Source organism: Pelodiscus sinensis, chromosome 4 (assembly GCF_049634645.1).
Source record: "Pelodiscus sinensis isolate JC-2024 chromosome 4, ASM4963464v1, whole genome shotgun sequence".
In the NCBI taxonomy this organism is placed as follows: Eukaryota; Metazoa; Chordata; order Testudines; family Trionychidae; genus Pelodiscus; species Pelodiscus sinensis.
The window spans coordinates 123,752,220-123,772,862 of NC_134714.1; the positions used below are offsets into that span (position 1 = coordinate 123,752,220).

The window sequence follows — 20,643 nt, forward strand, 5'->3', positions numbered from 1 at the left end:
AGATCCAGGATGCTGGTTCAGAACCCTTGTCTCCTGTCATCTGGCAATTCCCTTCCTGCTGTTGACTCAGCCCAGCTGGGTTCCCATGTTAATTTTTATTTCCCCCTGCAGATCCGTGCCTCTGGCAGTGGAGAGGCTCAATTTAAACCAGGCGGGTCCCCCTAACATTTCAAGGCTCATGGTTTTCCCTCCCCACACAAAGCAAGGCTGATGCAGCCCATTCTTTAAGGGCATCTATTTAAGCAAAAAGGGGGAGTCCTGCTCCCGACCCCACTGACTGCAGAGGCAGGTCTGCCCCTGTGCCCATGCAGCCCCCAAGGCTCAGCACTCCTACCGAGGTAGGTTTTTAGAGCACGCCCATCCCCGTGGACTCTGGGACTGCGGCAGGAGGCGCCTGACCCGCCCTGCTGCCAGGGGGTCGCAGGGCTGAGAAAGGGGCAGGGGTGGCCATGGCCACAAGAACCTTCCCCCGCCCCCACGGTGCGATGGGGACCGAGCCTCCCTCCCCCCCAGGTGATTGGCACCTTCACCGCAGGCTGGGCGCTGTCCAGGCTGAGCCGCTGCGCGGGGCATGCTGGGAGCTGTAGTCCCCTTCCCTCTGGGACTCCTAGTCTCGGGGCCGCCGCGGGACTACTAGCCCAGAATGCCCCGCGCGGGACGTTGGCTCCTGGGGGGAGGCCCCGCCCCTCTGCGGGCAGGTTTCCATGATAAGGGGGCAGCGCCTGGGTGCAGATGCCACGAGGCCTCTGAGCCCCGGGGGCGGGGCCTCGGCTGGCGGTAGGTAGGTGTCACTCGAGAGACGGCCCCGCCCCCAGCACCGCCCGTGTCCCCGCCCTCACATCCCCCGCCCCTCTCCCGTCACCCCCAGTGTCCCCCCGCCCTCACATCCCCCCAGCAGATCCCCCGCCCCTCCCACAGTGCTCCCGCCTCTCCACAGCGCCCCCTGCAGCCCCCCCTCCCCCACTGCTCCCGCCTCTCCACAGCGCCCCCTGCAGCCCCCGCCCCTCCCCCACTGCTCCCCGCCTCCCCACAGCGCCCCCTGCAGCCCCCGCCCCTCCCCCACTGCTCCCGCCTCTCCACAGCGCCCCCTGCAGCCCCCGCCCCTCCCCCAGTGCTTCCCGCCTCTCCACAGCGCCCCCTGCAGCCCCCCCTCCCCCACTGCTCCCGCCTCTCCACAGCGCCCCCTGCAGCCCCCGCCCCTCCCCCACTGCTCCCCGCCTCTCCACAGCGCCCCCTGCAGCCCCCGCCCCTCCCCCACTGCTCCCGCCTCTCCACAGCGCCCCCTGCAGCCCCCGCCCCTCCCCCACTGCTCCCGCCTCTCCACAGCGCCCCCTGCAGCCCCCGCCCCTCCCCCACTGCTCCCGCCTCTCCACAGCGCCCCCTGCAGCCCCCGCCCCTCCCCCACTGCTCCCTGCCTCTCCACAGCGCCCCCTGCAGCCCCCTACCCTCCCCCACTGCTCCCCGCCTCTCCACAGCGCCCCCTGCAGCCCCCTACCCTCCCCCACTGCTCCCCGCCTCTCCACAGCGCCCCCTGCAGCCCCCTACCCTCCCCCAGTGCTCCCCGCCTCTCCACAGCGCCCCCTGCAGCCCCCTACCCTCCCCCACTGCTCCCCGCCTCTCCACAGCGCCCCCTGCAGCCCCCTACCCTCCCCCACTGCTCCCCGCCTCTCCACAGCGCCCCCTGCAGCCCCCCTACCCTCCCCCACTGCTCCCTGCCCCTCCACAGCGCCCCCTGCAGCCCCCTACCCTCCCCCACTGCTCCCCGCCTCTCCACAGCGCCCCCTGCAGCCCCCCTACCCTCCCCCACTGCTCCCTGCCCCTCCACAGCGCCCCCTGCAGCCCCCTACCCTCCCCCACTGCTCCCCGCCTCTCCACAGCGCCCCCTGCAGCCCCCTACCCTCCCCCACTGCTCCCCGCCTCTCCACAGCGCCTCCTGCAGCCCCCTACCCTCCCCCACTGCTCCCCGCCTCTCCACAGCGCCCCCTGCAGCCCCCCTCCCCTCCCCCACTGCTCCCCGCCTCTCCACAGCACCCCCTGCAGCCCCCCTCCCCTCCCCTCCCCCACTGCTCCCGCCTCTCCACAGCGCCCTCTGCAGCCCCCGCCCCTCCCCCACTGCTCCCTGCCTCTCCACAGCGCCCCCTGCAGCCTCCCTCCCCTCCTCCACTGCTCCCCGCCTCTCCACAGCGCCCCCTGCAGCACCCCTACCCTCCCCCACTGCTCCCCGCCTCTCCACAGCGCCCCCTGCAGCACCCCTACCCTCCCCCACTGCTCCCGCCTCTCCACAGCGCCCCCTGCAGCCCCCGCCCCTTCCCCAGTGCTCCCTGCCTCTCCACAGCGCCCCCTGCAGCCCCCTACCCTCCCCCAGTGCTCCCCGCCTCTCCACAGCTCCCCTGCAGCCCCCCTCACCCCATTGCTTCCTGCCTCTCCACAGCCCCCCCTGCAGATACTCCGCCGCTTCCCCAGTGCTCCCCGCCTCTCCACAGCCCCCCTGCAGCCCTCCTCACCCCAATGTGCCCTGCCTCTTCACAGCGCCCCCTGCAGATCCCCCCCACCCCAGCCACCCCAGTTCTCAATTTTCTCCCCCAGTGCCCAATGGCTGTCTAGTCATCCCAGCTCCCCCTGCAGCCATCCCCACTGCCCACACCCACCCCTCAACGTCACCTACAGTGCCCCCTGCAGCCAACCCTGCCTCTCCACCTCCACCCCAGATCCCTCGCCTATCACCCCCAATCCCTACCCCTCCACATCCTCAGCGCCACCTGCAGCCACCCCAGCTTCTCACCTGTCACCCCCCAGCCAGCTCAGCCCCTCCCTTCCCAGTCTCCAATGACCCCCTGGTTACCACAGCTCCTCTTGTAGCCACCCCAGCTTCTTCAGCCCCAGTGCTATCTGCCCCAGGCAGCCCCCTGGACTCTGCTGGGCCCATAATGTCTAGGATTCCCTGCTTACTCCTCCCCACTGTTTTCCTTGCTGCCTGCTCCATAGGATCTCTGTCTGTCTGCTCCTCTGCCAATATCATGCACATCCAAGGGGTTCTCCGCTGCTCCTTTGATTCTCTATCACCCATCGAGTTACTAGCTGCTGCCTCTCTGCCCCTCCCCAGTGTTCTTTACCACACCAGGCTGCCCTACCCATTTGATCCTTATGCTAGGAAGGAAACCTTCACTTTGCACAAGACCATCCTCCATTGATGGCATTATGCAGGCACCTCAACCTGGCAGTCACCTTGCAGAGATGCCCAGTTTATATTGGGATAGATCCCAGTTATATTGTGACCAGTGGCAAGTTTATGATACCAGACCCAACAAGCTATTCTCCACTAGCAGCTGTAGAGGTGAGGCACAACATGCTAGAAACTGGGCTTTTCTCAGGATATATTTATGTATTTAAGTTGATGGTGGCACAATCAATGGCTCCGTGGTTTGGAACAGCTCTGGTGTTCCTGACAATGTTTGGATTAGGGATGTAATAGTGTAGTCCAGTGTTTCCCAATTTTATTTCGCCATGGAACCCTTTTAAACTCAAAAGAATTTTGCAGAACCCCTAATATAAGTCTTATATATGGAGCTGAAAAAAAGTATACCACAAATAAGTATGGATAATAATAAACAAATGCTAAACAAGGTCATGAGATCAGCATTTAGTTTAATTGCACATATTTAAAAACAAAAATCACATTTAATGTGTACAAAAAATAAAGCTCAAAAACGAATATGTATTATATTGGCAGTTTTCAATGCAAAGAGTGGTTTTTCTTCTTGGCAAATTCTTTTTATATTTGGTTTCATACTGGAAAGATATGTAGATTAATCTATCATAGTCAATTTATATTTGTCACGGTTACATTTTTAAATACAAGAAATCACGCAACTATACTGAAGTAAAGTATTCACGAGAGCACTGCCTGTGCACTCCCATACAAGCAACTGGTTTGATAGCTGAAGCTTCGACTTTGTCCGATGCAGTGCTAGTATATTCGTATTCAGTCACCCACGTGATCCATGCTCCCTGAGAGTGAGTATGGCGATTTACAGTGGTATATAACAGGTGATCGCACCATTGACTGACTTTATTACAGGCAGCTGCACAGGGCGAAAGGCAGCTAGTCCATGAAGGGAGCTGGTTTTTAAACAGGCTCCCCTCGTGGACCATTTCTCACCTGGCACCCCACGCTGCTGCCCCTTGATACGGAGGCAGCAGTGCGGTGTGGCAGAGGGCTCCTCGGGAGTGAGGCTGGAGCTCACTGGCTGCTGGCCTCACCCTCGGGGACTATAGAATAGTCCACTAACCGATAAGAATTCATGAGGTTACTCAACTATTCAATTAACTGATATTTAACATCCCTAGTTTGGACACCCCAGATTAAAAGTACACATAGTAATTAGAGATGAGCCTGATCCAAAAGTCAACATTCAAATGGTCCAGATATTGGGAAAATGTGGATCTGAATCCAAACATCATATCTGGCTCCTTTCTTTTTGTGTAGAGTGTGTATGTGTATGTGTATGTGCGAGAGAGACAGAAAGACACACAGACACTAAACTGCTGGATCAGAAAACCCTCAAACTTGGAGAGATCTAGAGATTTGACATCCATTTTTTTGATTTAATCTTATTTCTAATCATGGAAGCTAGTGAGTGCTCATATCCTGGCACCAGTTTTTTAAAAAGAAAGCTGATGAGCATGTGGTTCTATAGTAGAAAATGATCAGGCTATACAGGGTGATGGGAGGGACTGACATTCATCTCTCATATTATGCTTAGAAAAAAGTGAAAGATGTAAAATAGTTTCATTATTTCTTTTTGTTAAAGGGGAAAAGATACAATACCAAAAATTTTGGAAAAAAATCACCCATTGAAACTAGAATGTCAGGGTATGACGAGCTTGGTATTACATGCTTAATGCTGACATTTTGTGTGGAAACTGATTTTACATTGAATTTCAATGTAAGTTGCTATAAAATGAAAGATTGGAAATGAAAATACCAGGTGGAGGATTGCTTAGTAAGGAAATTGCAGAATCAAAATACAACTTTTTGCAGGTGGGTAGGATAGTATAGTATGGTCAGGTTGCTTAGAAAATGGGTTTAACTTTGTGACTAGGCAGATGTGAGGACCTTTGTGAATGCATCCATGCCTATAGCCAAAGTGCACATTCAGTCATGCGGATGCCACCCACCTTTTTTAAATGCTGTGTGTTGTTAAATACAACATTTGTTAGGGAGCTCTAGAGGCACAAAGAGCACTTCCTTAATAATCTTCTAGCCTTTGGAAAGCAAAGTGTGTACTCTTTGCCCATTCCTGCCATTGAATTCCCTATACTTTACTCTCTTGAATTTCCTCTGTGTTTCATTCTTCATTTGTCTTTTTAAGAACAGAAATACTGATTTCCAGAGACATAGGAAACTTAGATTTTTGTGAAATCTTTTAAATAATTTTTTCCTAATGCAAAACCAAAAAAAAAAAAAAAATGCACAGCTTGGATACTGTGGCAATTTGCATTATAAGTAGCATTATGCAGTTTCCACAGGTGACATTTTTAAAAATGTCATGAGTTAATTATTAGCATGTTTACAACCAGTTTGATATGACAATATCAATACACCCTGCCTCAAGCAGCAGAGCTGCACAAAACTTGACAACTATAAAGGCTGACATAAGGACAATGCTAGCCACTCGTAGCCCCCTGTCTAGTGGTCATGTCAAGGAGAGAGAGGTTTTGTCATGCAGGGGACACGACTTGAATGCAGCATGGTACAGATACAGAGGAGGTGGAAGGCAGAGCTCTCTAGCGTTCATGATGCTGGGATCCCCAGATGTTCTAGAGCAGTGTTTCTGAAAAGTGCTCTGCGAAAGCACTTTGAGAAACACATTAATTGGCCGCCCCAGTTTGTTTATTTACTGGTGCTATGGCCATGGAGCCTCACGGCTCCCATCAGCTCCGTTTCGCTCTTTGCAGCCAAACGGAGCAGCGGGAAGTGGTGGCCCGGTCCACTCCGCTTGGTCTTGCTGGATCACATGGTCTTGCTGGATCAGAGAGCTGGGAGGCTGCTGGAAGTGGAGTCCAGGACCAGCAGCTGGGAGCAGAGCCCGAGACTGGGATCAGAGCCCAGCAGCTGGGAGCAGATCCCCAAAGCTGGGAGCTGGAGGTTGGTAGTGGAGCCTGGAAGCAGGCAGCAGAGGGGCCAGTACTGACCTTTCCAAGGTTAGCAAACTCCCTGGCTACGTCTAGACCGGCATGATTTTCCGCAAATGCTTTTTACGGAAAAGTTTTCCGTTAAAAGCACTTACGGAAAAGAGCGTCTAGATTGGCACGGACGCTTTTCCGCAAAAGCACTTTTTGTGGAAAAGCGTCCGTGCCAATCTAGAAGCACTTGTGCGCAAAAAAGCCCCGATCGCCATTTTAGCCATCGGGGCTTTTTTGCGCAAAACAGTACTGTGCTGTCTACACTGGCCCTCTTACGCAAATGATTTGCGAAAGAGGGCTTTTGCCCGAACAGGAGCAGCATAATATTTCCACAAGAACACTGACAATCTTACATGAGATCGTCAGTGTTCTTGCGGAAATTCAAGCGGCCAGTGTAGACAGCTGGCAAGTTTTTCCGCAAAAGCAGCTGATTTTGCGGAAAAACTGTCCAGTCTAGACACAGCCCCTGAGTTCAGGACCAGTAAGGTCCTGAGGGTGCCGGACCAAGGAGGTCCAGTCTATACAGAGAGAAAACATAGAAATAAACAATCTGCAGAAATAAAGGGAAGATTTTCAGCATTGTTCTGTTTTTAATAATCTACCACATACCTTTATCTGCATTACCAAACAGACACTGACAGTAAATGCATTCATTGATCATGATTTCACTGGGCATGAATTAATACAGTGTTTCTCAACCTTTTTTTTTATAAAGTACCCCTTTAAATATATATATATATATGAATATCCATAGTACCTACAGTTTTCAGACACACAATTTTTTTTCTACCATTGCAACTCATTTGTTTTAACAACTTAACCATAGCCGGGCAACAAAATTTTTGGATGTAAAAAGTGTAAAAAATAATAAAGCGCTGTAAAACTTAAAACAAAACTTCTGTTTTCTCCAAATTTCAATTGTGTTGATGTACTCCTCAGACTTCTCTTAAGTACCGCTAAGGGTACTCGTACCGCTGGTTGAGAAACACTGAATTAATACACACTGCTCTTTCATACTGCCACTGAAGCAGGAAAAAGTGTGCAGGGTTAAAGTCTTTGAATGAGATGTAAAGCTAAATGCCTCATCACTGGTCATTAAAAAATATCCAAGGGTGCTTTTTTGCAAGAGCAGGCATGTTACTCTAGTGTGTTATCAACGTTTAAATTGGAATAGTTACAATATACCTTCTTAAATTCCCCCCTTAGTTACATTTGCCACTGTATTTCCCTTACTTTCTGCCCTTAATTGTTGTGTAAGGCTGCTGAATGCTGTTAAACACCCGCTGTTTTTAACCCCACCAAAGGCTGCATTTCAATAGTGAATAGAAGGATGTATAAATAGGGCAGCTGCTGAGTGCACTCAATTCCCACTGACTTCATTGAGAGGATTGGGCTCACAAAGTTTGTAAAATACTTTGAGATGAAAGACATTGTGTAAAAAGTGAGATGTAGGGCTACATGCTCTGTTGATGTAACTTCTGTGAAGTCAGGGAGCTACACCACAGAATTTACCCCCTCATTTTACAATTTATTTGAAGCACCTTCAGTTTCTTCAGAGGTTCTCTCCCCTGAGATCCAAAGATTTAAGGAAGGGACATCCTGTTTTGTGGTTTGAGAGAAAAGCTGACATGTCATCCCAGCTTCTCTGAAAGAAGACACAATGTAGGTTGCAAACAGAAAAGAACAGTAGGTGTAACAAGTCTGACCCTGAGCTTCAGAGCTCTGCAAAAAGCCAATCAAAGTTGCCTTTGAAAAGGCTGGTAAAGGCATACAAACTGCAGTGTCATCTTTAATCCTTTTCTTTTTGATTATTTTTGCCAGGTGCATAATTCACCTGCTTTAACCATATCCCATCATGTTTTGTACAGTGATGCAGGATCTAGCCACATGGACATGCTGAGGAGTTCTTTTGGAGATCACAGGCTGTCTACATACATATCAGTGTTCCAGAATAAAAGATGGGACAGAAGAAATTTCACTCAGGACAGAACCTATTGGGGAAGGGTCCACAGCATTAAAGCTACCAGCCTGATTGGCCTTAATTGGCTCCTTCAGCAGAGTGCATGGTGGACACTCAGCTATCCTCCCACTGTGGAACTGGACCTTATATGAGAGGGTTGAGGCCCAATGTGTGGGAAGTTTGCACTGCTGCCTTAGCCAAAGAAGATGTCTCCTGAGCTGTCAACTTGGCAGCATTTGCCAACACTGTATTCACTAGGACATAATCTCAGAGGTGAAAGTAAGCGGGTGCGTCCTAGTACGCGGCTTCGGCAAGAACTGGCTGAGCTGTGTGGCAAGAGTCATCAGGAAGCAATTTAAGAGCTGGCAGGAATCCAGGTTGCAATAGGATAGTACCAGTAAGAAATTTAAGTTCCTTTCACCCCTGCATAATCTTAACCAGGAATGGAATCTTAACCTACCAGCTGCTCTCCACTTTCCTCACTTCCTCATCATGCCGCTTTCCAGAGCCTATCAAATGTTCAAACTGACAGACCACCTCTTCTCCCCACTATGACAAAACCTACCACATTCTTCCGCTCCTTGCCTACACCTTGATCATTCAATGTGCCTCTGTTTTAAAAGTACCCATCTTAACACTTAGGCCCTGGTTTCCACAGATGCCACAAAACCTATGAACTTCAGATCAGGGCTCAATGACACAGAGGTAGCACCATTAGTGTCTGGTTTATGTTGGCATTCCCACCAGTGGCAGGCTAAGACTTGCTCCTAGAGGACAGTGCTTACATGGCTGGACTAGCTTGCTGTTTTCCTATATATCAGTCTTTTTTTTTTTTTTTTTTTTTTTTTTTTAAGAAAAATGGGTTTACACCATTAGTGTCATTCCATATCCCTATATATTAAATGACTTATGGACCTACCTAACCCCAGTTTGTATTGCTTGCTTCCCAGCAGTGCCGGACCGAGCCCTACTTGTGCTCTGGGCAGTGGGTGTGCGGCGCATGTGTGGCCCCGCCCCCAGGTGCCAACGTATGGGGGGGGGGGGCGCTTGATTAAAGTGGTAAGGGCAGCCAAGCGCCTGGTTGCGTGGCGTATGCGCGGCCCCACCCCCGGTCGCACGGTGCCCCTTATCACTTCAATCAGGCACCCCCTATAGGTTGGCACCCTGGGCAGCTGCCTGGCTAGCCCCTCCCTTAATCCGGCCCTGCTTCCCAGTAGAGTTGTAATGTCTGTGACACACATTATAGTCAAGTGGGATGGAAAAAATATCCCGAGTGACCTTATTGCTTAACCATAAATGGTTTGTTGCTGCATGGCTAGGGAGTTGGAACCCAGGGAATAGGTTATTTTCTCAATATTCAGTTCAGAGTGTTGAATAACAGATTAGCAAATACAGATGTGTGTGAGAGAAACGTTTTGCAAGCCAAGGAGCACAGTGCAGTGGAGTAGAAACTTCTGTCATAGAAGCTAAAATACCATAGAAGAGACACACATCTATGTCTAAAGCCTGACAGGCCATTGGAATGCAAAATCACCACGTAGGCTAACATTTATTATTACGTACACAGTGAAAGCAGGGTCAGCTGAACCTGTTTGCTGTAGCTTGGCAAGATAGCCTATTTCCCTGTGACGGCTTCCATCTTGGGCTTCAAAATCCAAGCAATTTTTTTTTTTAAAGATTTAAAAGGGCAGGATTTTAGAGAGTTTTTTAGTATTGGTGCAACTATTCCTCACTGAAGTCAGTGGAAATTTTACAAAGGACTGCAATGCAGACATCAAACCTGGATGTTTTTGAAAAGGCCATCCGTAATAGCCATTTGCAGTGTAGTAGCCTTGTTGGTCCCAGGATCAGAAACACAAGATGGGTGAGTCAGTATCTTTTATTGAACCAACTTCTGTTGGTGAAAGAGACAAGCTTCAAGCTCACACAGACTTGAAGAATTGCTGAGTGTAAACTCAAAAGCTTGGCTCTTTCACCAACAGAAATTGGTCCAGTAAAAGATATTCTCACCCGCCTGATGTAGTTAATTTCTGTCAACTTTCATGATTGCAAAGATAACCTTCAATGTGTGACCTCTGTATAACTGATGTAGCAGTATCTGTCTGAGGCTGCAGAGAGCCTGAAACAATAACACTGAGAAATGTGAGCTCAGTTGAGTCTGAAGTCTAAAAAGACTATATAATATAGCAGCATATTTGCTTGTCAAATCTTGCATGAAAGAGGGACGATCATTTAATGCACAATCTTGCACTGAGGTCTTTGTGAGTTTTACCATTGGCTTCAATGGGAGCAGATTTGGGCCTTAAATGAAGATCTGTCAAATAGCTGTGAGTGAAGTCTAGTGGAGATTGTAAATACCACCACTGCTACCATCTAAGCTCATTTCTGTCTGAGAGGTTGTGTTGCATGCTTCCAGCATCAAGACTTGCCATTGTTACAGCATAGCACATACTCTGTGGAATGTTAATAATTATCTACTATGTGCTGTTTATCAGCTAGCATGGTTCACCTCAGAAGTGGTTGCATTTCACTGCTGGGTGAGTGATCAGTATAGATTCCCGAGAACTCTGGCCCTTGTAACTTCTGATAGCAAAGCAGAGGCTGAACTATAAATAATTCTGGGGAACACACTGAGATAACCACTTGACTTCCGTATGCACCTTTTAGAGTCCCTTGGAGTGGGCTTAGGGGTGTTAAATATCGGTTAATTGAATAGTTGATTAACCTCATGAATTCTTATCTATTACTCGACTATTCTATAGTCCCTGGGTGCAGGAGCAGCAGCCAGTGAGCTCCAGCCCCATTTCTGAGGAGCCCCCTGCCACTCCGTGCTGCTGCCTCTGTATCAGAGGCAGCAGTGTGGGGAGCCAGGTGGGAGATGGTCCATGAAGGGAGCCAGTTTAAAAACCAGCTCCCCTCATGAACCAGCTGCCTGTCACCCTGTGCTGTTGCTTCTGATACAGGGGCAGCAGTGTGGGGTGGCAGCAGCCCTTGTCCAGGGTGGGCATGTCTGAGCTTCCTGGGCTGCCTGCCCGGCCAGCTGCTAATACACTTTAAACTCAGAGCTACAGTGTGGGTTGGTCCCAGACCAAGCACAAGCCAGGAATGAGCCAGGCTGCTGGCCAGCCTGCTAAAAAATTTACTGGCAAGGTGAGGGAAGGGGAAAGTTTGTGTAGTCTATGGCATTAACCTATACATTTTTGCTTATCGATTAATTGGTTAATCGACTACACTATTACATCCCTAAGTGGGACAAAGTCAGCAAACAAACTGTCAGTTTAAAAATTGTAAAATGCTTTTAAATCATCGAGGGGAAATATGGACATTTTAGATATTAGTGTAAAAAAACTGTGATGGATTGGGCACTGTGTAAGGATATCTACTAATAACGATTTCATACTGGCTCAGTTCAGTGCGCTCTCAGAATATTTCTGTCACTGGCCTTCATGATGGGTGATGTGATTGGGCTGCTCTGCCTTTGAACCTGTGCTGTTGTGTTCTACAAGCCAAGCTATAAACAGTTGGACCCCAGAGCTAAGAGCACTGGTAAGTCTTGATGGCTTTGGTGGAGCTGTTGATTCTCAGTGCCTCTCAGGATTAAAGATGTAAAAGGTTAAACAATTAACTGCTTATTAGGTAATTGGTTAACCTTTGGGCCACCAGCAGGAACCTGCACAGGTCAGGGCAGTAGCTGCCGTGGCTGCACCCACAGTGGCAGCCCCTGCCTTGGATCCCAATCCTGTGCAGGAACAGGTAGGACCCCAGTCTTGGCTATGCCTACAGTCCTGAATCCTGGGAGCAGGAGGGACCTTGGCTCTAGCCACGCCACAGCGGCCCCGGGACTCCAGCCGCACCACAGTAGTCCTGCCTTTCCTGCTCAGAGTCCCATAAGACCCCCATGCTGGCTTCCATCTACCCCCAGCCCGCCACCCGTTAACCAGCTAATAATATAATTTTAAACGCTTAACCGGTTAACTATCTTGAATGATTTTTACATCCCTACTCAGGATCAGACTGCTTAGCCTGTGGGATAGGAAAGGGGGAAAAACAGTATGTGTGAATGGCCAGCCATTCTAGCCGCAGCCCTGGGCTTGGAGCGAATGTTACTGATCGCATCATCTGCTGTATGCAGGTTTAGTCTTGTCTCCGTATCTCCATTTGCTGCTTCTGCATTGGCAAGCAGGGCTCCTTGGGGTATTTTTTCTTCTTCCCCTGGGGTGGCAGCTTGATGTTTGCTGGAGAATCATGCGAGTCGGGGATCATGGGCTGTGCTCCACGAAGCAGCCATGTTCCCACAGTGCCAGAGCCTTCGCAGGGATCTCTTGTGCAATCTGCCCCCACCCGTCCCAGCTTTGCGGACAGCAAATTCCTTGTTGCTAACAGGTTGGGTGGGTTTTGTTTTATTCAGTGCGTGGAGGTTTCTTTTTCCCTGTACTGTTCAGGTGGAAAGGTAGGAGGAGCAATAGCAGCAGGTGGGAGGGGACTTGCTGTCCCTAGTGCAGGCCTGGAGGCTTGTGATTGGGGGGAGGGTGGAACAAACCCTTAAAGCACAAAATGAAGGGCATAGGTTGAACAATGAAAAAAATTACATAACTGGCAGGGCCAGCCTGTGGGATGGTCACATGAGCAAGGTGACTTGGATCAGGGAGTGCGCAGCATGGGCAGTGGCCCCGTGTCTGGGTCTGGAGGCCTCTGCCTAAAGCTGGAAGAAGGTTGCTGTGAAAGGTAATCCTCCCCCCCTCCCGCCCCCGTGTATCTTTGCAGAGTGAGCGTGAACCAAGGTAGAGGGGAGGCTGGCCTCTGTTCGGTCTGTAACAGCTGTGCTGTCAGCCCTCTGCCTTCCCAAGGCATTGGCAGGCAGCGAGCAGGAAAGGACCACAGCCCCACCAGGGGAGGATCAAAGAGAGGTAATGTAGAGCAATGTGGGAGCTCGGGGTTGGGGGTTGCTTTGTACAGTGCTTGATGATAAAGGCAGACGCTGCTCCTTTGGAAAACAAAACAGGGACAATTGGCTGCACAGGCTTTCTAGCCCCATTGGTCCCTGCTGCTCTCCTCTAGCCTGCTTGGCCCTGTGGCCACTCTTCCATTCCTGCTGTGAAAATCTACAGGTTCTGTTACTGCTTAGACCCATGAGACCAAGCCCTATTGATTGGCCTTGAGGGGGGCTCCCCTCCTTTCCCTCTCTTTGCCATTTGAGCCTATGAGCTCCTCTCTAGCCATGTTCCCTATTGCTTGATTTTGTGGTATCTCAGTCTGTGATTCCCTCTGGATGATACTGCTGGTCTCCATTATTCCCCTGAATTATTCCCACCAGATTCCCACCCCTGCTTCTGGATACTCTGACCCCCCTCCTGCGTGACTTCCTGGATCCCTCTCTCCTCTTCCCCGTGCTGTCCCTGCCACCTGCCTCTCCGAAGCGGCAGACCACCACTGACACTGTCATTCCATACGTCAGCAGTGCCATCTTAGTTGTAATATGCAATACTGGGTGTAACTCCTCTCAGTAGAGTGGGGAACTGCAGCATCGGTCAGTAAAACTGCTGCTGCACCTCTGACTTGCCAAGAACTCTGGCCCTTGAAACTCCTGGCAGCAAAGCCGAGGCTGAGCTGTCATTCTGGGGAACACACTGAGGTAATCCCTCCTCTGGCTCTTGCACTTTTTGGAGTCCCTGGGAGTGGGCCAGTGCCAGCAGCAGCTAAGTGAGTCTCTTGGGGCTACCAGATTCAGGATGGAGGGGCCCTGCTGCCTGCCTAGCAGCAAATGACAACATTATTATTATAAAAATACATAACGATGTGTGTGTTCTCGCTCCAGAAAAATCCAGCTGTCACCAGCCTCACCTGGGACTTGGCCTCCTTGTAGGTTTCCTCTACATGAGCTGATCTGACTGTCCTAAGCTCTTGCCTGCTGCCTTGCTTATTCCCCATTGAACAGTATGGGGAGCATCCTATGCCCTTGTCAGGGTCGTCTGTTGCTTGTGTCCCACTTCCTGTGTGACAAGAGGGGCATCTCCAGAAAGCCAAGGCTGCTACTAGGTTGACATTATTGGTCTCCAGCATAACGGAGCTGTGAGCATTTCTGATTGGGATGGAGGGGCAGAGGGTTGGGTTCTGACTGGCTTATGAGGCTAGCTGCTCAGCTCTGTAACCTGTCAGCTCTGACCTCCCACACATGCGGCGTGATGGCTGGTAAGAGTTGTGAGGAGAGATGTTCACAAGGCCGGGATTGGCTGCTGCCTCCTCAAACATCCTTCCGCTCGGTCTTTCTGCAGCAACGTTTCATGCTCACTGTGAAACAGGAACAAGGGGGCCCTGGCAGTGACTCAGGAGGAAGGGGCTGAAGGGACAGTGGGACCCTCCTCTGCGGGGTCGGAATGATTTCACACTGGCTTTTAGGAAGAGGCTGAGCTCTCAGAGGCGGCTGTAACTGTCGTGGGCTCTCTCATTCTGAAGCGCTGGAGCAAAACGGTGTTAATCATCAGCTCCTCTAACAGGCCTGCCTGGACTGCGTCTGAACAGCCACAGCTATGTGGAAAAAGGACTCCCAACCTTGGGTTTACCCTGCCTCAGCAATATCCGCCCCAACACATGCCCCTTCCATGCACCCCATGCTCCTTCCTAAGTGACAGCCACTTAAGTTCCTGTTTCAGCACTTTCCCTCCAGGTTTCTTGCTATCCCAAAGCTGGACCCTCTCTCCCAATACCAGGGGATTTGTGAGAGGAGCACCTGGCTGTGGGTGGGCTGTTATGGTCAGGTGACAGAGGAGTCTGTTTAACCTTTTTCTTTGGAATTTACTTTTTGTTGATAAGGCTGCACCGATTAGAAGTGTCTTTGGGTGTCTTTGAACCCATAATAGAGACCCCTGTGGTATGGAGAGCTGCAGCTGCTGTACCAGCCAGATGAAAACCTGAGGGTCTCAGACCCTGAGTTCTGTAAACAACAGATCCTATCACTTCCCATCTCGAAAGAAAGGCAACTGTTTTTGGAGAGGAAAGATTCTGCTTCAGGCAGCTCTGTTGAGAAGTTTTTGGGCTCAGACACAGTTCAGTTCTGGGAAACATTATCTAAGAGCCATCGCACCCCCAAGCTGTAATTTCAGAAGCTGTTTGCATCAAGAGTGCCATGTCCTGGGGCGCACTAGAGGGAAACTGAGATAAGGTTTATCTCTCTGCCCCTCCCTGGTATGCAGGATGTGTTTATGGTGGTAGCGGCCCTGGGAAAATCCTTGACAATGTCACATTGCATTTGTTGGTCCAGTATTACACTGTAATCTTTAAGCTTTTGCACTAAGAAGGTTCTTTAGGTCAGTGCAGATCAGCTATGCCACCTTGCCTAGACTGGTTTTGTATAGATTGTTTACACTCTGTATACTGTGTGGGCCTGAAACTCTGCGTATGCATTGACCCAATGCCTCTCTTGCCCCACCTTTATGTAACTTCTCCGTCCATTCACACATGAAGAGCAGTTTGCTGACTTAATGGAGCGACATTGATTTTCACCATTGAAAGATTTGTCCCAGTCGGTGAGGGGGCAATCCAGGCTAGAGAGTGGGCCACATGAGTAGCCCTCCTTCATCTCAGTGGACTGCAGGATTGGCACAACCAAGATAGTCTCCCGGAATAGAGCAGTTTTGCCAACCACGGTTGCGTGCCTCACACTCCTCACTTCACATGCCCTTGCTCTGCATGCGTGTCCCTTTAGTAATACCTGTAGGCAAAAAACTATGCAGATGGAAACCAGCAGAATTTGGCAACCCTGCTCCTGGGCAAATGTCTCGTGGGCTACACATAAAACCCAGATGGGCTGCATGTGGCCCTCCGGCTGCAGGTTGCCCACCACCAGTGTTTGGACCACACCTCTCTTTGCTGTTTGTGTGAGTGTACTATTCCTTTGCATGTACGCTCTCCCACCTCTTTCCTCCACAGTCTGGCTGTAAGTTAGCATGCGTGTACACACCATCTCTTTATTTGAAGTGAAAGCTGCACCCACTCTGCTTAGCTCAACAGTCTGAAAGGTCACCGGGCGTGCAGTGCTCGTTACTATAAATACATTGCACAGTTTAATTAATGACTTCAGTTACAGTTGGCAAGTCTAAGCTCCATGCTGGAGGCAGTGTCTGGCTGGAAAGTGCTGTCCTTGTGATGCTAGAAGCATGGGAGCTCCAGTGGGGCAGCTGGCAACCACTTTGTGGCTGAGCTAGCCATGAGAAGGAGCTCTGGCCAGCTGTAGACTAGAAAGAGAAGGAACTGTGCCCAGCTATGTTGTCCATGATGCAGAAAATCCGCCCCCTTGACCAGTGTAGTTAAGCTGCTAATTCTTCTGTTGACTTAGCTACAGCCTCTCTGGGAGGTGGATTGACTACAGCAGGGATATGCAATAATTTTTGATGAGGGGAGCTCTAAGACTTTGGAAAATAGTCAAGGGCTGCACTCTTTCATGATGTTAATGGATGAGATGCGGGGTCTGGGATGGAGGCTGGATGCAGAAGGGAACTTGGGGTAAGGGTGCAGGATGGGGTGTGGGATGTGGGAGGTAGTTTGGGCGAAGGAGAGGATTGTGACCTGGGCAGAGAACTGGGGTGCAGGGGATTGAGGTGCAGCCCTACAGAGTCGTAACTAGCTAATTAGGTGCCTGAGGCAAGACCGTCCTTGGCGCGGGTGGGGGTACTGACGTGGCACGAGGCATGAGCGAAGACAGCATAGTAGCTGTCTTTTCTGTGCCCCCTCAGCTATGTGCCTGAGGCGCGTGCCTCACTCACCTCGCCCTTGTTAAGGCCCTCAGCCTCTGGAAGGGGGCATGAGTGGAGGGGAGTGGGGGAGCGGGCAGAGGGTTGGGAGGAGGAAGGGGCTGGGGTGCCAGAAGCCGGTTCTAACTGGAAAGTGCTTACCTGGGCAGTTCCCAGCCAGCAGCCCACCAGGTTCCACAGCCAAGCTCCCTGCCTTCCATAACCCCGCAGGCTGCTCAGAGCAGCTGGCTGCAGGGGCCATGTGTGCTTCTCTGAAGGTTGCAAACCCGAGGGGAGAAGTACTTCATGCGTGGCAGTTCCCGTTGGCTGGAAAACGGCCAATGGGAGCTGTGCGATTTTTCTGGGGATGGGAGCAGCACATGGATCCTCTTCCTTTCCTCCCAGGCTTGCAGAATTCACAAACACATCTAACCCCCGCAGTGGATTTTTCTGAGTGGTGTGTGGGTGGGGCAAGCCAGGAACCTGGCTGAGACTCCCGATGGGCATGGGTTGAATTCAGCCCACTTGGCCGTATTTTGCCCATTCCTGATCTACAGTACAAGACACTCTCCCATCACTGTAGTGAGAATCTCCATTGAAGCACTCCAGCAGCTGCAGCATTTTTAGATTAGGCATAGCCTGTGCATCGTTAAACAGCGAAGCATTTTGTGTCAAGATTAAATGATCCAAACTTATGAGAGTGGAGAAGTATGGAAAATGATGATTCTCCACTGGGCACCTTTATTAGCTTGTGAAGTAACAGTGCTTTATAAACCATGACTGTCCCTGTTGTACCTCAGCAACCTTCTCTAACTGGCTAGAAGCGGTTCCATTATATAGAGAGCTTAAGGTTTGGTTCAGTTCTTATCTTTGCACTTGGTGTCCGATTCTTTGAGCTGGTGGTTGCAGAAGAGATGCAGGAAGGAAAACCAGTGCTGCGCACTCTGTGAATAGCATCCTCTGCAGAGGAGAAGGCAGTTTTGCAGCATCTGAGTTTCATGCCACACTCTCTCCTCTCCCGCAAGCAGCGATGCTACAGCAGCATCCGGCTGGTTGGGGAAAGGTCAGGGCAGCCGGGGTCTTGGCTCAAGGTATGAGGAAGAGTTAAAGCTTGCGTAGGTTGGCTGAATAGGGCACCCTCCAGCCCAGGGATAGGCAATAATTTTTGATGGGGGGGGCTACTCCAAGATTTTGGAAAGTGGTCGCGTGCCTCACTCTTTCATGCTATTAATGGAGGAGATACAGGATCTGGGAAGGAGGTTAGTGCAAAAGGGACCTTGGGGTAAGGGATTGGGGGGCAGGAGGGAGAATGGAGTCTGTGAGGGAGTTTGGGTAAAGGAGGCAGTTGTGATGAGGGCCGGCTCTAGGCACCAGCAAAACAAGCAGGTGCTTGGGTGGCACATTGCCAGGAGCAGCATTCCAGCCTGCAGGAGGAGCAGGGCGGCGGGGAGCCGCCTGGAGGCCGCCCTGAGCTGGGAGCCCCATACCCGGCTGCTTGGAGCCTGTGCCTGGCCCCGTGGCACTGGGAGGGCAGGGCAGGGTAGCGCAGGGCGGGGCGGGGTCCTGGGAGGGCGGGGCACCTGGCCCCGGTGCAGGGCGGCCATGGCTGGTGACGCTGAGCCCGGTGGGGCAGGCTCTGGCCATGATGGCTGCTCCTGGCAGCTGCCCCACTGGAGCGGAGTTCAGGGGCTCGGCGGGCGCTGGGGCTCAGCTGCGGTGGGGCCCCGCGCTCGGCTGCTTGGATCCTGCGCCTGGCCCCAGGGCACTGGGAGCTCTGCGTGGGTAGCCCCGAGGTGTGGCCCCTGCTGGGGTGCTTCCTGGGGGGCAGCCATGGCTGGTGAGGCTGAGCCTGGCAGCCTCTTCTTCGCCTTTGCAAGTGCGGCCTCCCCCCTGCCCGTGTGCCCCCCCAACCCGGCCAGCCACCTGCCCCCTCCCGTGTGCCCTCCCCGCAACTTCCCCGCTCTCCCCCGCCTGTGTTCTCTCCCCCGCAACTCCCCTGACTGTGAACCCCCCTTGCCTGGCTGTTCCCCCCACACTCCGGCCTGTGTACCCCTGCCCACTGTCCTGCTACCGTCCCCTCTCTTTGCCTCCCCGGGCTTGGCCTCTGTCCAGCAACCCCACCTTCTGGCCCACAGCAACCCTGCTGGGATCCCGTCTCCTCTTCTCTCCCCTCCCCCCCCCCACCGCTGCCTCCCACCTGGATCCCCATCTCCTGTCTGGCTCTCTAAACGATCCCCCTTCCCCCTACTCTCTGGGCCCTGAACACTCCCGCCCACACACACACCTGCCCAGGAACCCAGCCCCCTTTTGCTGTGTCCTGACAACCTCACACCTGCCTGGGACCCAGGTGATTCTCTCTCTCCCTTTGTCTGAGGAAGGAGAATTCTGGTGTTCCCGGTGCCCATGTCCCCAAGTCCCTTCCTGTCTGGGGCAGGAGAGCTTTATTAAAATTGGAATTATGATCCCATTTAAATAGGCTTTGCTTTAAATAATATACCTTTAAAATTAAATTAAAAATTGTTATGGCCTAAATTTATCATAACCTATTTAAATAACTTATGAATTAAATTTAAAAATTAAATAGAACATGTCTCCTGTCAACTTTTAAAGATATTCTACCAGTTCACTAGTGTAGGTACCCAGAACCAGTGTTTACATCAGCAGTTGTTTACATCAGCAGTGTTTACATCAGCATCACCTCTCTTCTGCAGGTGAAGAGAGAATGTTTTTATCACTTTGGTTTATTCAGCTAGTTCAGTCCAATGATTAGTTCATTCATCATTGCAAAACCGAGAGTTGACAAAGCAGAAAAACTTGTTTTCCTCTTCTCTAAGTAAAAAAATGGTTATGAGAGTGTTCTAACATCTTGAAGAACATGATGACTAGATTCAATCTGTTAAATTCACTATGGATATTTCCTTTGTTTAATAAATGAATTTTAGATTCAAAATGTGTTTGGATACTTTTTTGTTCTGTGTCCTTCACATTTAAGGTAGTTTTATTTCATACAAAAATTAAATGCTGGTTTTGTTTATTTTAAATAGAATTTCCGTCCAGACAGAAGTAGATGCAAATCTTATGTTTTAAAAAAAGTAGCCACCACTTAGCAAATAATAAATGGGGTAAAACCTGTCTCTTAAGTGTTCCTATTACACACCATTTTGTAATAGAATAAAAATGTAAAAATTAAGAATCTGATTACAAGTAAGTTACACAATTATTTGGGCATTTATTTAGTTGGTAGCTGTACTGAGTGTGTTCTCCTGGTTAGTAAATAGAAGCACCAAATTTGGCATAAAGATTATATTTATTTGTAAATCAACATGTTTTAAAGGTTGCTAATCAATAACACTCAACCATCTTCTAGGAAAATATTTTAAAAGTATAATTTAAATGATTAATTGCTCATTTAAACCTAAGTTTTCTGCTTGCCAGTTTAAATCATGATTAAAATTAGAGATTTAAATCAAAGCTGTTTAAATCAATCCACCCTGCTTCAGAGGCTGTTTGGTTTGTCCCTGAAGGAAAAAGCACAGGGCTGTGCTCATGGAATAGGTCCTAGGCTACTGGGGTTTTGTTGTCTGGTGCCTGTCTTGTTCTGGACAGTTGAGCTGGGGAGTTGAAACAAAAGTTCTCTTAATCCCTTTGAACTGTTTCATTGTATAGGGAGGCTGATTCTTGTCCATGGACACCAAGAGTTGGACAGCTTATGTATTGGTGTTGGAATCTGAGTGATTATAAGGCTTCTAATAATAAAATCCCTTTGCAGAG

At 50.6% G+C, this 20,643-nt stretch overlaps 1 protein-coding gene across 9 annotated transcripts in view; it reads left to right on the forward strand.

The window, feature by feature from the left end:
* Positions 1-670: 670 nt before the first annotated feature.
* The window catches only part of SIGIRR (single Ig and TIR domain containing), a 42,287-nt gene continuing 22,314 nt past the window's right edge, over positions 671-20,643 (forward strand). Inside the window, exons 1-3 of one of the 9 annotated variants that reach the window (XM_075928345.1) lie at positions 707-781; positions 12,911-13,053; positions 13,962-14,215. The gene's annotated coding sequence lies outside the window, so the exon portion shown is untranslated. Of the gene's footprint in view, positions 782-8,519; positions 8,544-12,653; positions 12,872-12,897; positions 13,054-13,961; positions 14,216-20,643 lie in introns of those variants that run through there. The other 8 variants (XM_075928347.1, XM_075928344.1, XM_075928346.1 and 5 more) reach the window with 8 other exon arrangements.